Consider the following 15,007-nt stretch of genomic DNA (forward strand, 5'->3'; position numbering starts at 1 on the left):
GATGAGGGGCTTGCAGGCAGCTTTGCCTTGTGTACTCTGCAAGGGGCTCCCTGTAATTGCCCAGCCCCAAGAGCAGGATTTTGCATGGTGTGATCAAAGCTGTCTCCTAATGATGCCGTTCCCCAACACTTTGACTGAAAATAACAAACCTATTCAACCTGTGAGGAGTGAATGCATGAGAGATTTTCACCTGCTTATGGAGGCTTGGAAAAAAACACTTGATTGTACACATTATGGTTCAAAGCTAGCTTAAAGTTTTGTCCTTTGTTCAGCGGGTGGAGGTGCCTCATCCTGCCTTTTGATGGCTTTCATATCCAGCTCTTCCTATTATTTCACTAAGACATGAGCTTGGTTGCCCTGCTTTTATCTGTGCTAAATATAAATGGAAAAACAAACTGAACACAGCAAGGTAAATAAAGGGCAGGAAGTGTAAGACAGACCTCTTGAGACTCTCAGTATTCCCACATGTTTTACGTTACAAACCAGCAGGCAAGCACTGGCCTGCCACACAGGTGGAAATGTGTGTGTGGAGGCCACTGAACACTGAATATTTACCCTGTATCAAATGACAGAAAGGGCTGAGTGAAATAGCATTGTGCTGAACTGCTGTGAAAGGCTGTGAGGTTTCCCATATTCCCCAAATTTCTCTAGGGTGGGATGGTGTTTACATAGTTGCTTGCAGTATAAAAACATAGAGGCAGTGGCTCCAGCTACTAAGAGAAAGATGTTCTTTACGTTGCTGGTAAATAGAGGCACTGCTGGAATCTTGTGAGGTTTTATTACTAGGTAAGAAATTTGGGGTAACACTGTGGACCCAATTATTAAAATGAATACTATTTTATGATGAATAGCTCTCCTCCATCTGCAAGGACAGGCAATACCTGACATTAGACCAGCTGATGCAACTGGACAAAGCCAACAGAGTACACTTCATCTTGCTGACAAGACCATCCAAAGCATGTCAGTAGATGGCTGTTAAATTTGTAAGGGCTCTCTCCTAAAGGCTGACACAGCCCATAAAAAATTGGTTGCTTGAGAGAGAGACAGATGAGATTGTTACAGGGGCTGGGAGCAGCGGAAGGTTGTCAAAAGGTGAATAAAGATGCAGGTGTTGAAAAGATGCAAGGGAAGAGGCAGTGGGGGGTAATTCACAGTATCACTGGAAGTCTTAGCCATTTCCCAGAGTGTGACCTGCTGTCAGTGAGATGCGAAGGCCTTCAACATTTGGCAGGTTTGGGCCTTTAGTGAAGGTTTCTGTGTTTTCACACAGGCAAGATACAATGCGGACCTGATGCTGGAATATTTTTATAAGCACACCTTTTCCAGAGAAGGTCTGGAAGGGAGAGGGTCTGACAGAGTACAGGTAGCAGTGATTCCATTTTCCTAAATGGAGAGCTAAGATGTGCAGTATTTTACAGGCTTTATCAGATGTCCCTGGCTGTTCTTATCAGTTCCTGTGAATTACCAGAGGATACTTATTTTCCACAAGTTAACATCCCTAAATACAAAGCTCAGGCTTTGTCAAACCCAGCATCTTACACGACACTTGCAAGTTTAGTCAGACTTATTAATTTTAATGAAGGGCTGTGAGGAAAGCTTGCAAGTTAAGAGTAAGTCCTTGGTTATTTTTTTCTGACAGTGAGAGGTGCCTGCTGTGGGTGCCTCTATCTCTGCATGTGTGCTTGGAGAGCTTCCTGCTGCCACTAAGTTTATAATCAATTAGAAAAGGTAAAAGAATGGATGACCCTTCCCCTGGATAGATAGGGAATGGATATATAAGGTGATATTCACCCCACCTTATTGTAGGTACTCATGAGCGGGATGCCCTACCATGACCTGGTTGTGTGGGTCCTCCCAGCAGCCAGTGGTGAGAAAAGGCATGTCCACCCTGTACATCACCATAAGCATCACAATTTCAGCATTGAGCCTACCAGGAAAAGTATGTGACTCCTACAGGAGATGAGACAAATGCCACCCTGAGTGACTTGCTTAGCTTAACACTGTTGTGGAAGAGTTGAGAGCTGAGCTGAATGCCTTTAGGAAAAAAAAACAGAGCCTCCAGCATCCATCCTGTTATACGTGCTGTTTTTTCTGTATGTCAGTCACATCAGCAAGTGCCAATAACAGGTTCCTGTGAACCTTAGCAAATTCTGCCACAAATATGAACTCCTGGAATATGGCAGCAAGCAAAGTCCAGGACCTCAGGATCCAGTCTGCACACACAGCTTGGGAGAGGGGAAGGACACATCACTACACAGATAATCAATTTTTATGTTAGAAGTGGATAAAAATTTATCATGTTAGGGATCTTGGTGTTAGCATAAAATTGCTTCAGATCAGGCAACTGAAATTGTACATGCTACTTTGCGTCTGGCTTGTTCCCCAGATCAGCGGTGGGAAGACAAAGGGAGTGTTCCAGGAAATGTCCATAAGGACATTTTGTTTACCATTGCACATCTTTCTTTGTGGTGCATTTTTCCCATTCTTTCAAGAACTGTGTGTGGCACATACCATTCACATTACATTAACTATAGATTACTAGGATCGTAGCTGGATGAAGTATTATTAGGGAGATGATTACATGCTGTGAGTAGCTGTCAATGCTCCTCATAATATGTTGCTGAGGAGTTCACACAGAGCACCAAGCTGTGTATCACAGGCTTTTTTCCACAAATGGATTATCCGTGCAGAGCATCTATTGCCTTGCACTTAAGGTGACCAGAAAAGAGATGGAATTGTGCCACTTTTCTATGAAATCCAGGGAAAAGCCTGAATATTTTGAATGGTTACTCTCTCTTTTTAATACCAAGGTTTGGGTCCTATTTAACTTTCTTTTACGGGAAAATTTCTGCAAATTTACTGCAAAGTTGCTTGCTTTGACACTTATGTCTAGGATGTGCAACTGAGCAGGCAAGGCAAGCACTTTATGCTCTGGAGTGTCTGAGGCTTGTTCTCCATTTTATTTCTGGATGCAGGCACCATGGGGTCCTTGGATTGGAGAGTGCCTTTGCAACCAGACAGGAGTGGCACAGAAGCAGGACCCTGTTGGGGATGTTGCTGGGGGTGGGGGTTCCCGGTTGCCCCACGTCTGGCTGCATTCGCACTCGTGTTGGGTATGTGCAGGGTGTCGTACCAGAAGATGGCACTCCAGACCTTCTAACACGGGTCCTGTGTTAGGAGACCCTAACACACCCCAAAGGTGTGTTGGTACAGGCATATCTGGGCTGGCTGTGAGTTGAGGGCTGTTTAGCTGCAGACGCATGGAGATCTGCCTGGGCTTATTCCCTATGCCAGGAAGCATGAGTATATCCCAGACCCCGGGGCACACCTGTGTGCCTCTCCTAAACTGGGGTTTGAGCTCTGTATGGGATCATCCTTTCTGCTTGCTCACATGCTCCCTAGAAGAGCTTTGGCCTGTGCCTGCTAGCGTTGTCCAAGCAATGCCCAGGCAGGGGTGCAGCCAGCACCCTGGCCAGACACTCTCCTCAACAGGCCTTAGTGATGAGGCTGACTTGTTTTTGGAAGGAGAGAGTTTCCCATTGTAGAAGCAAGTTGTGCCATGCTGCTTGTCCTCAGAGCCAGTGAACTGGCCTTGCTCTTTTTTAGTTCAGTGTTACAAAGGGAACTGATAAAACTGCTGATCTTGCTTGTGCACTGGTAAGAGTGGCTCTGGCAGGTCGGTCTTGCTCTGATAGGCAGAGGAACATAAAGATTTTGAAAGCAATTACAAAGCAGGCTGCAGGCTCAAAAGAATTAGTGGGCTATTAAAGATTTGAACTTAATAACAAGCTTGACTACTTCCCTTCCAAAACACGGTTCCCCCCTCTGCTTTTCCCATCCTCATGCCCAATTAGTGCTGCCACCTATATACTCAAGGGCAATGGCCCCTGTCTTTCCCATCCTGTGCCCTTCCTGGCAGTGCATTCTCAGCTAACACGGACATCCCAGTATTTGATCATCGTGCAACCTGTCAGCACGTGGAAAGACTGGCCAGTTAGTGGCCAGTGACAGTCCCTCAGCTGTCTGTCTGGTGAGTCAGTGCAAGGACCTCCTCTGCCACACAGAGATCTTTGTCACTTGAGGTTACACAGGGTCTCTGAATTTCTTAATCTGTATGGTTATTTGCTGGGTCATTGGACTGACTGCATAACAGAAAAGATTTTTACAGCTGAAGTTCAGCAGGTCCCAGTTATGCACGCTCCTTGGGAACCAGAAGGAGTTGTACCTGTTCAGCACTTTGTTGTCATTGAATTTTTCAATTGATCAGGTGCTTACAAGGTGCATATAGAGCTGATATAAATATTTTCATAATTTCCTGTTAGGGGTATGATGCAGACACTTCATTGTCAAAAAGTCTTTTAACAACAGCCCTCGTAATGGATTAAGTTACAATTTAACCCCCACCCTCTCCCCCGCCAAAGATGAGTGACTGACCCTGGCTTGCTGGAATGTGATTAAATGAGGTATCTCTGATAAATCTCTACATGTTTCTCTGGAAAGCAATTTCCACTTTGTTATATTACAGTAGCCAGTGCCTTATGAAGTAAAGGAAAACATTTGTCCAGCAGGACACCATAAATTTCGTGACAGACTTTAAATTTTCTTGGGTGAGATATTTAAAGTGGAGCAGACTGATCTAAAAGCACACTGGCCTTTCCTGAGTTCATGAGAAGCTGCTTCATCTCCTCCATTCAAAACTGTATGAAATCCCCTCTGCAGAGGAAGCCTGGTGGTAGACGGAAGCAATATAGGTGTTGGCTGGGTTTCAAACCCAGGGAAAACCAACACCATCTGAAAGCCAGTATTATAAATAATTAGTCAGGATCATTTTTGATAAGTTGATTGTGCCCCATAAAAGAGGGATTGTGGAACCTGCCATAGCCTGAGCAACTTGGAAATAATCCAGTTTTTACAGTGGAGCAAGATTAAGTTAAACCACTTTTCCATATAACCATCATTTGTTTGATTTGCTTTCATGAGGGCTTTTGGTCATGTCAGTAGCTGTCAGATGCAGACTGATGCTTGTGATGTCTCATGCCTTTCAACTTGAGAAAGTCATATAAACTTTGTTGCCCTCCAGTTAGAAGGAGCAATGGTCCTTTGAGGATGAATGAAATCCTTTAGCTCTCAGCCATGAAATGCAATGCTTGGGTCAGCCTTCAGTGTTGCAGGAAGTCTGTATGGTGATGTTTTATGCTGTAAACCTACCTTCTTCATATTAAAGGCCTAATGAGAGTGGCACTTAAATAAAGAATGACTGAGAACCTTTATGTGCAGCTGCTTTCTGAATTGCTGAAGGAAACTTTTATAAAAGGCACTTAGGTCCATATACGTACATGTCCTCGTGGTACTTGGAAGCACAAAAGTTGATTTTTTGGTGCTAAAAGTGAGCAGGGTTTGGTTTTGAGAACTACAAGCCAAATGTACTCATCAAATTTTAGTCTTGACGTACATTTCAGTGAATGAACATTTTCTCTGCATAAATTACCATGGTCCAAAGATTTGTCTTATTAAGGATGAATACTACAGCATGTCACGAGGTATGTGCTGCCAGGAAGAATGTGACTACAATACCAGTAGAAAAGAAAGCAAAATAAAAATTCTTTTGAAATGAAAAGTTGATATCTCAACAACAACAACAAAACACAGCCTCCACATCAGAATAAAACAGAACCCAGAATAAAGCAAACATGGTCTTCCAAATAGGAAACATTTTTCTTCAGGTAAATCTATTTTATGTAGTAAATTAATGAAACTAGGAGATTTTGTGAAGAATAATTTTCAGTGAAGGAGCTTTTTCTAATGGAAAATAATTTTTATTAATTTTTCCCAACAGCTGACAGCTGATCCAGGCCTCTGATCCCACCTGGGTCTTCTTGGCACTACTGAAATCCAACTAATCTCTCATGATGCTAAAAATGTACAGTGCATACACTGTAAAACTTCTGATTAACCAAAAGGTCCAAAATGTGATGAGTCTTGCTCAAACTTAAGCAAAACTAACACGAATAAGTCTTCCCTTGTAGTCCCCCGACCAAAACTGGCTTCTTAATTAAAAAAAAAAAAAAAAAAAGAAAAAGGAAGACCCAAGAAATGTTCCTGCAGAGGAGTACTAGATATTTCAAAAAGGTGCCAGAAAATTTGTGTCTTGAGTTTTTCGAGATGTGAGAGTCCCAAGTGAAGTTTTACTCCAAATGCTGATGTCTGGGGACTGTACATGGATAACTGCAACACATTAGTTTTGCCTTTATTATTCTTGCACTGTAACCTGACTTTGGTTCAGGAAGAGGAAATCCATGGCCTTAATTGAAGCCATGGTGAAAGGTCATGGGGTAATACTTAACAGACAGCGATAGGGGAAAGGAAAAACAAGGAAAAGGTAAGGTCTCCACTTGCTTCAAAGACTCAGTTGGATTCCGGAGACAGAACACACCTGGAAGGAGAATGTGCTTGGACTCCAAATATACACATCAACTGGGAGCCATAAAATTAAATGGAGTTTGCTTAGATTATTTGCTTCCCGTTCCTCCAGTGACCTGTGCAGCAGTAACTTTGGTGTGAGGAGGCATGCGTGCCTACTGCAAATGTTCAGGTGGTTTTTACCGTGATGTAACTGCACCAATAGGAGCCTCAGTGTTTCCATTAAGGACCAGACGTGGGGTTCTGTGGTTCCGGGTAGGCCAAAGGTTGGATTTAAATGAAATATTGACAGATGCTATTCCAGAGTGTGATTAGTTGCTTCTGGAGTTTAATTTTTTGTTGTTATTTTTGTTTTCACTGAGATCCAGTAATATCATGACTTTTCCTGCATTGTAGGAGAGTATAATTAGTTTATTCTGGGGCTTCAGTGGCCATAAAGTCAGAAGGTACTTTGTGACATCTAAGATATATTTCCTTGTATATTTGAAATCCATTGCTCCTTCCCTTAGCTACTGCAGACATAGAAAAGAAATTTTTTTATTTTTTACTTTTTAGAGCTGGTCTAAGTCTAAGCTGGTCATGGTCATGGTCTTTGCTGGTCTAAGCTGGTCATGGTCATTGTCTTTGCTGGTCTAAGATGGTCATGGTCACGGTCTTTCCTGGTCTAAGATGCACATGGTCATGGTCTGGTCTAAGCTAGTAATGGTCTAAATTTGCTCTCTGGGTAGTCCAGCATGGACTTTATCAAGCTCAAGGTTTATTTGAAAACATTCAAGTCAATGAGGTGCTTGCTTAGGTTGGCAAGTGTGCACATATTCATAGACTGAAGTATTTAAGCCAGATTCTTCATATCTACTGGGCTTAATCTGCTGGGCTGTTTACTGTGTGTTTGTCATTTCTAAAACTCACACCATCTTTTTATGGTCTGAAGTGGGCTTCTAGAGCATCTGCTGATCTATGTGTTAGTGTTGCATCTGCCCAGGCCAAGAGAATAATGAAAGGTCCTGACCAACCTCTGCCCAGAGATGACAGATCCACACTTCAGGGCTTCACTTACACGGGACTGCACAGAGCAATGTAGGTATGCTTCATGGCAGACAAAAGGTGAAAGCATTTTTTTGGAACATGCTTTCTTGTCACAAATATCTGTGATTCAAATCCTTAGACCTGAGTAGGCTGCTGGGTTCATGGTGTGAAAGAAAAGCTCTTACAACTGATCTGGAAGATAAGTCTTTGTCCTGCCTTAACCACAAACACCCAGTCACAAACAATGTTGGGGGCAGAATTGCTGCCTTTGTGCAGACAGATATGTTTACAGAGAAAGTCCAGGACAACGATGTGTCCTCAAGAAATAGCTCTTGCTTAAGTCTGCATAAAGAAGCATCTGTTTTAAAATAGCAAACACTGAGATATTCCGCAGGTCTTAGAAAGTTATTTTTAAATGGTTATGAGGTATAAAAAAAAGGAAATGTGCCATACCAAGAATAACTAACTTCATTCTAAGTTCAAGGCCACAACACCAATAGGACAAAGTCCTTGTCTTTTCCCCACAACTGGAAAAGAATTTCATATTCAGCATTTCACCCCATGTAATGCAGACTCTGTGGCCTCCTTAGCTAAACTGCACAGCAGGATTAAGAGTACGATGTGTGGGTAGAACCAGGACATCATCCAAATTGAAAAAAGATTGAGGAACATTTTTTGGTTCAGACACCTACGGACGATAATTTTGCTTTTTTAAAATATTTGGAATTTCTGATGCTAAGGAAAACCCTGCTTTCAGAACTGAGCTGCTGAGACTTCCCTTGATTTTTGCGAATTTGAATATTATGGCAAAGTTACAGTTATTTCCAGGCACAGAAAGGTACATCTATAATTGTTATTGCTCCTATTACTGCTGGTCTTGATATCATTTCTGTGCCCTATTTCTCTGTGCTAACAGTAAGTTTTGTGTAATTATAGGATAGTTTATCTGGAATGTGAGGGCTCACTGGATTGATTATGGATGAGATCTTGTCCTGTGTCTGGTGTTTGCATCAGATGTTTTAGGCAAAAATATATCTTTGAGAATGCATTTCTAGATTTTAGTTCCTGATTTGTGAAATTAAGATAATAGCTATTCTCCTTCTCCTAGAAGACACTCTGTGAAAAAATCTTGAAACAAGGTTGCATCTGCCCTTTCTCTATATCATGGTAAACTGAAACCATGCATATTTAAGATAAAAACCTGTGCTTTGATCAGCTCATGTTCCTGCTGTTGCCACATCACTACTCTTGCAGAGACTTCAGCAGGGATGTCTTGAATCACACTTGTGTAAGTAGATAGGAAGTTGGATACATAGTATCTTCCTTTTTGATGATTCTTTTTGTGACTTCCAGTGAAATTCTCACTTCCCATATGAAACCTGTGTAAAAAGCTGGGAGAGAGGCCCATCTGAAGTCTTTTTTGCTCCTTTGGTTACAGATGAGTTGGATTTCTTGTTCTTAGACATACTATTTGCAGATATTCCTCCAAGTCTCCCAAGTTTCACACTAATGTTTAAACTTCTAGACTATCCTTCTTTGTGTTCAATTAGTGTTAATAGATGTACCTTTGAAAAGCAACTTCAGATTTTCAATATTTAAGTAACTGACTACCCTTTTATTTCTCTGTGTGACTGCGTTACATGCTGCTGTTCCCAAGTTTGGGGAATAGTTTAGTTTAGAAGTTATCCTTATGGCCTTTTGTTGCAAGTTTTCTACAAATCTTAATGTTGCTGCCACAGATGGTGAAAAATTGAGACAGTTGTTCTTTTTCAAAGCCAGGGGAATTAATTAGCCAGGTATGACTATTGACTGGAACAAAACAAACTGGAAAATACTTAGTGCAATTCTTACACAGCCAGGAACACTTATCTGCAAAATACTTGTGCTCTAATAGGAGCAAAGCCATAATGCTGCTCCTGTATTATAGTGTGGAGTGTAACTATCCCTTAGACATCCCTTTAAGTTGTGCAGTGGGTAGATGGGTTCACAGGGCTTTAGTGAAGAAATGCGTAGAAGTGAAAAAGCTCAAAATAACTGGAAAGCGAAGTAATGACAACAGTAGCCTCTAGGGATATATTAAGTGCTGAGAGTGCTTACCACAGAAAAATTGTATGGACGTTTGCTTTCCTTGCATTGGCCAAGCCTTATGGTTGTCATTTTGAGTATTTATTAGAACAATACCACATGTTGATTGCTTACATTCTTTGAATTAATTCCCACCCAATGTAGTGAGATGGAACTCTGAGTCTTTTCAACAGTTGTGTATCGTAATTTCACCTACTGCTGGCATGATTATGGGATACTGCATTTTAATGATCAGTTATGTAGCTGTAAGAGGCTCATATACCCACAGAGTGATTCCCAGGAGGAAAAGCAGAATAAGCTGGTTGTTTAGAGTAGACTCTGCTCATGCAATGCAGAGCATGAGCTGGAAATCACAGAGCAATGTTTTAGCAAACCTGCCCAAACCAGAGCAAGTAGGGGTCTGTGTGAGCTGCAAATGAGGAATGGGAGGAAATAATCACTGCTACGATTTGTGGGCAAGACACGGAAGACCAGATTAATCTCCATTGCTCTGAAGGTAGCAGAAGCTTTGGCCTCCATCAGCAGATATATCCTCTTGATGGGCCCAAAGTCCAAAGCACTTGCACATCATGTAGCTGTGGTCCCTACATTGCATCCCCTATAACTGGTCATTTTTGGAAAGTCCAAGGTGGCATGTTCCTAACATAATTTTCAAAAGTGCTTCTTCACTTTGATGAGCAGATATCTAGGACCTGATAGTGGACTGAGGACAGTTCTTTCTCTTGAACTCATTAGGTTAGATGTCTACAATAGCCCTCCAGGCCTGCAGGGTGTGCTCTTGACCACCTAACTTGAAACACCTGTTGTAACACCCCAGTTAACAAGACAAAACAACCTATAAGTCAAGGGAGAGCGACAGTAGTCTTCTGCGATTCACATTGCATGACTTTCCTTCTGAGGGTGCCTCTTTCCCATAACTACAGAAGAAGAGTAGGCATAAGCACAACAGCTATGTACCTAACGTTCATTACAGGAAATATGGCCTCAATGACATGTGAATAAGCATGAAATTGGCCTCAAAAGTCTCCCCCTGTGTTACTGTGTTGTGTTGTCTATTTTGTAATCTGCTGTGTCTGTGTGACATACAAGTCTCAGACCCGTGGTATTGACGGTCATTACTAAGCTTTCATGTTCTCACAAAGCTTCTCATATGTGTTTGAAATTTGTAATCCGCTTTTTGCTTTGAAACTGGTTTTCTCCCAGAAAATAAATTTCCCCATACTCTTTCACTTCCAGCAAAGTTCATTAGGGACACTGTTAGGGACTCTGCTCTTTGGGTGGAACTACACCCTTTCTGGGTCAGGCTGGAGTAACCAGCTGTTGGGTTTTAACCCTGGTAGGCAACTAAGACCAACACAGCTGCACATTCACTCTTCCCCCAGTGGGATGGGGAAGAGAATCAGAAGGGTAAAAGTGAGAAAAACTTGTGGGTTGAGATAAAGAAGTTTAATAGGTAATAGATTTCTTGTCTAATCTGGTCCTGAATACTTAGGGAAATTTTTCTAACTGGTCTGGGGAGGATATTTAACAGTCTGACACATATTATTGTACAATTTTTTTTCTCCTGAGATTCAGGCTAAATTTTTGCTGGTTTAGATTTTACCCTGCTGTGCCTTGCTATATCACTTGAATGGCCTTGAACAACACTTTTTTTCTTCCTCTAAGCTTCAGCCTTGATAATGTTTCATAACATCATTAATAAGAAAACTATGCAGATGTAATTTATAAGACACATATACAGCAGAGCATGCTACACAAAGGCCTACTGGTTTCAGAGTGGAGCCACAGGTCTTTGTTTCTGGATGATGACTTCATTGGCTTTGGATCAGGCCCATGGGGGAGCCACAGTCAAAATAATCACTTAAATAACCGGAGTTAATGTATAATTCTTTCAAATCCCAACAGTTTTAAGAAGCTAGCTTACTACTGTCTTGGCTGCTTTATTCCTTGCTGGTTGTTTTCTCTCCTTTTGGAGATGATTTGATTTTCTGAAGATCTCATTTAAAAAAAGACTCAGTGCAATTAATCAATGCTGTTGGGCTGGTTTTCTGGAGAGCTTGTTAAATTTCACTTAGGCTGAACTTCTTTCTGTAATGCCATCTAAATGCATTCCAGATTTATCTTTCTGTCTCCTTTGCAGGATCTGTTACACTTCTCAGACTAGACCAGACGAGGTAAGTTAGTGTAGTGCTATTGGGATAAGTGCTGTCATGAAGGTCTACACTAGATGAAGACTGGGCTTCTACTTTTTCCCTACGAGACAGATCATCTGCATAGCCTGTGTGGAGGGGACATCTCCTCTCTTCTTGGTACTCCATTGGCATTGAAGAAAATATCTCTGTCTACTAATAATACTGTAATAACTTGAACCTGGAAGCACATGGACACCACCCTCACCCCTCCCCACCATGTGAGAGGTGCAGTACAAAAAGAGAAGAAAATGGAAAAGTGTAAAATAACTTTTACAGTTATAGTAATAATAAAAGTCTAAGGCAACGAACAGATTCAGATAAACAAATGGAGGTAGCAAATGAAAATTCAGAGGCAGAACTGGTCATCCTGACTTGCAATGCCCTTGCCGCATCACCCGACTGGCTGTTGTCAAGATACTTTGTGGGAAGTCACCATTCTTGTCTTTGTGTGGAAAAACCCAGACACTCTTCTTGACTTGCATCTGTAGTCCTCTGGATGAAGAGAAAACTCAAAATCCTGACCCAAGATATGTAGCAAGGCTATGTAGTCATCACTGTTTGAATGAGCAAGTCAAGAGTTTCATGACACAAAGTTTCCTCAAAGGGAGGGGGCCGTGGCTAGCACAACATCTGGCAGTGCTGACATAATGTACTGTTTAATTCACATCATCTGTTGCCAACCAGAGACATCCAGAGATGTAGCATTGTAAAATGTAATTATTCTAAACACTGCGCACAAAATTTCACTCTGAAGTTTTTGGGAAAGTTGCTTTTCCTGCTGTGCATGTGTGATGTGTCATCCTTCTGGCTCAAGTGTCAATGTCATGTGATTTGGCTGAACATCATATATTATTCCCTGATAGGCGTCTAAACGGTGGCTTTAAACTATTTTTCACTCAGTGAGATAAATAAAGATTGTTGTAATCCTATTTACTTGGAGACAGGGCTACTGTTAAACAAAAACTGGGTCAGTGGATGGGATGTATTTTCTGAAAGCTGCTAAACTCAGTGTTTGTGAAGGTGTCTCCACTGATTCTAGCTGGCCTATGCGAAACACTGATGGGATGCAGAAGCTTTTCTGTGAGTTGTCCTGCTTCCATTGGCCTATTTGTTTGTATACATGTGACACTATGAATTTGATCTTCCACCATGTTTAGGGAGTGGGGCAGAACTGCTGCCTTGGGGAAGGACTGACATAGCAAACCATGACGGATTTCTGAAGTATTTTGTGTTGCCTTCATTGTGAAAACCTGATTTTTAAGATCGTATGGACTTAAGAAAGATTTGAAAACTGTGATCTCATAAGTGGTATGATAGTACTGCGAGGAGGCTCAATGAGACAAACTGTATGAAGAAAACATGGTGCCCATGAAGGAATGGTCTGTGAATAGAGGTAGGGAGGTGCTGGATCCTGACCTTCCAATCAACCTCATGCCCAACATTGAACACTCGCTATCTTTAATGAGAATTATTTAATCTTTAATGCAGGTCAGCTCACAAATACCCATTATATTTGAGGACACAATATTATGCCTTCTCTCTTTGAAATAGAGACCCTTGAATCCTGTGTCAGTGCTTCATTCTCCTTGGTGATCAGTTTTGAGTCATGGATCTTGTTGTTCCAGGAAAGAGTAGATAAAGGGTATCTGGGCTGAGGGTGTCTAGCTTTTTTTTTCTTGAATACCTCCAGTACTTAGTGTCATAAAAGGCTGTGGGTGTTGTGTAGTTATAGCCACAGAGAGTAGCTTTTGCATTGGAGTCTGCTTTTCAAATCCTGTCATGACAGACCTTTCAAATAACTGATGGCCTTGCAACTGTCACTTCTAAAGAGAGCAGATAGAGTACATCTGAGGAGAGGAAGAGAAGTATTGCCTAGGCTGGAGATCAAAGTACACTTCCACTGGGATAAAATCCAGTTAATGCTATATTTACTTTAATAACCTCCAAGGAAGGGTACCTATCCATTTCAGTCTCACTATCATTTATGAAAGCCACCAAGGAGGAAATTACACATTCGTAAAGTCAGCTGAAGGAATTCATCAAGTGCATATTCAAATAATGGCTTGTTGATTACTGAAGCTTTCATTTCTGAAACAGAAAAGAAAATCTGCTCTTTGAAAGCCACATGGAGACATATGAAATACAGAAGAACACTCACGGGTTAAGCACTGATTTAATAGGCTCTTTAAATGGGCAAAATCTACTTCCTCCTCCTTGTCAGCTTCTCAGCTCACCTCTGACTGCAACATCCGACTGTCCCAGCTGTTGCTGCTAGTGAAATGCTGTGTGCTGTAACATGTGGTGTGTGACGTACATGCAATGTGGTGGGGAGTTTAGGATCTCTGCAGGGCACAAACTGTGCCAATGCAGCAACTGAAACTTACTGTCTGGTGCTCCTGTAAACAGGATATTTATCCCAAATATACTTCCAGAATAGATTTGCAGACAACTGTTGTGTGAGCTTAGTGTGTTTTTATGGTGTACTCTGTGAAGAGCAAGTGATCTAATCATTCATCTCCTGTTTAGATGCAGGCTACAAGTGAAATATAAATAGGAATGCAGTGTTCTTGTCCCTTGGCTACACCTATGCTATAGACAGTGGGCCAGGTATGTTCTCTGACCTGGGCCCATCGGCACAGCATGACTCATAAACGTATGGCTAAACTCTTTTCACTTGAGATGGGGTTAGTCAAAGCTGCCCACTGGGATGAATCCTCCACTGTGGCCAGAACCATTATTTGGAGTTGATGGTAAGGTTGGCCATGAGATAGCACTGAAACCTGTGCCCTGTCTTGGTTAAGTTTACCAGTGCAACTGAAGCCAGAGGGCCAGGATGTGTTTTACCCACTAGTGTTTAAGGAATTTGACTACGATGACTCTCCTTGCTTATCCTTGGCTTTTCCTGGCTCTCTGCAACAACGTAGACACAGCAAAAGTTGTGCTGACAATTAGGGCTCTCTGGTGATGACATCTGTCCACCTCTGAGAGCACTGCTATGTACCACACAGAGGAGATCATGCTGCCAGCATGATAACATGGAGCAGACACTTTCTGTTTGAAGACACAGAAGAGAGGCTTCATGGGCCACAGGAAGCCAGGGGGACGTAGTCATAGAGTTGCACTGCCTGCTGCTCAGGTGGTGTGGAGGAGCCTGGCAGCTGCCTGAAACCAAGATCCCATTTAGGTTACCAGCTTCTCCTCACTTCTGATGACCACAGTAGTAGCTGACTGCTGAATGTCCTTTGAACTTCTATCACAAGCAGACAGATGTTTCACCACATTGG

Source organism: Nyctibius grandis, chromosome 3 (assembly GCF_013368605.1).
Source record: "Nyctibius grandis isolate bNycGra1 chromosome 3, bNycGra1.pri, whole genome shotgun sequence".
Classification (NCBI taxonomy): domain Eukaryota; kingdom Metazoa; phylum Chordata; class Aves; order Nyctibiiformes; family Nyctibiidae; genus Nyctibius; species Nyctibius grandis.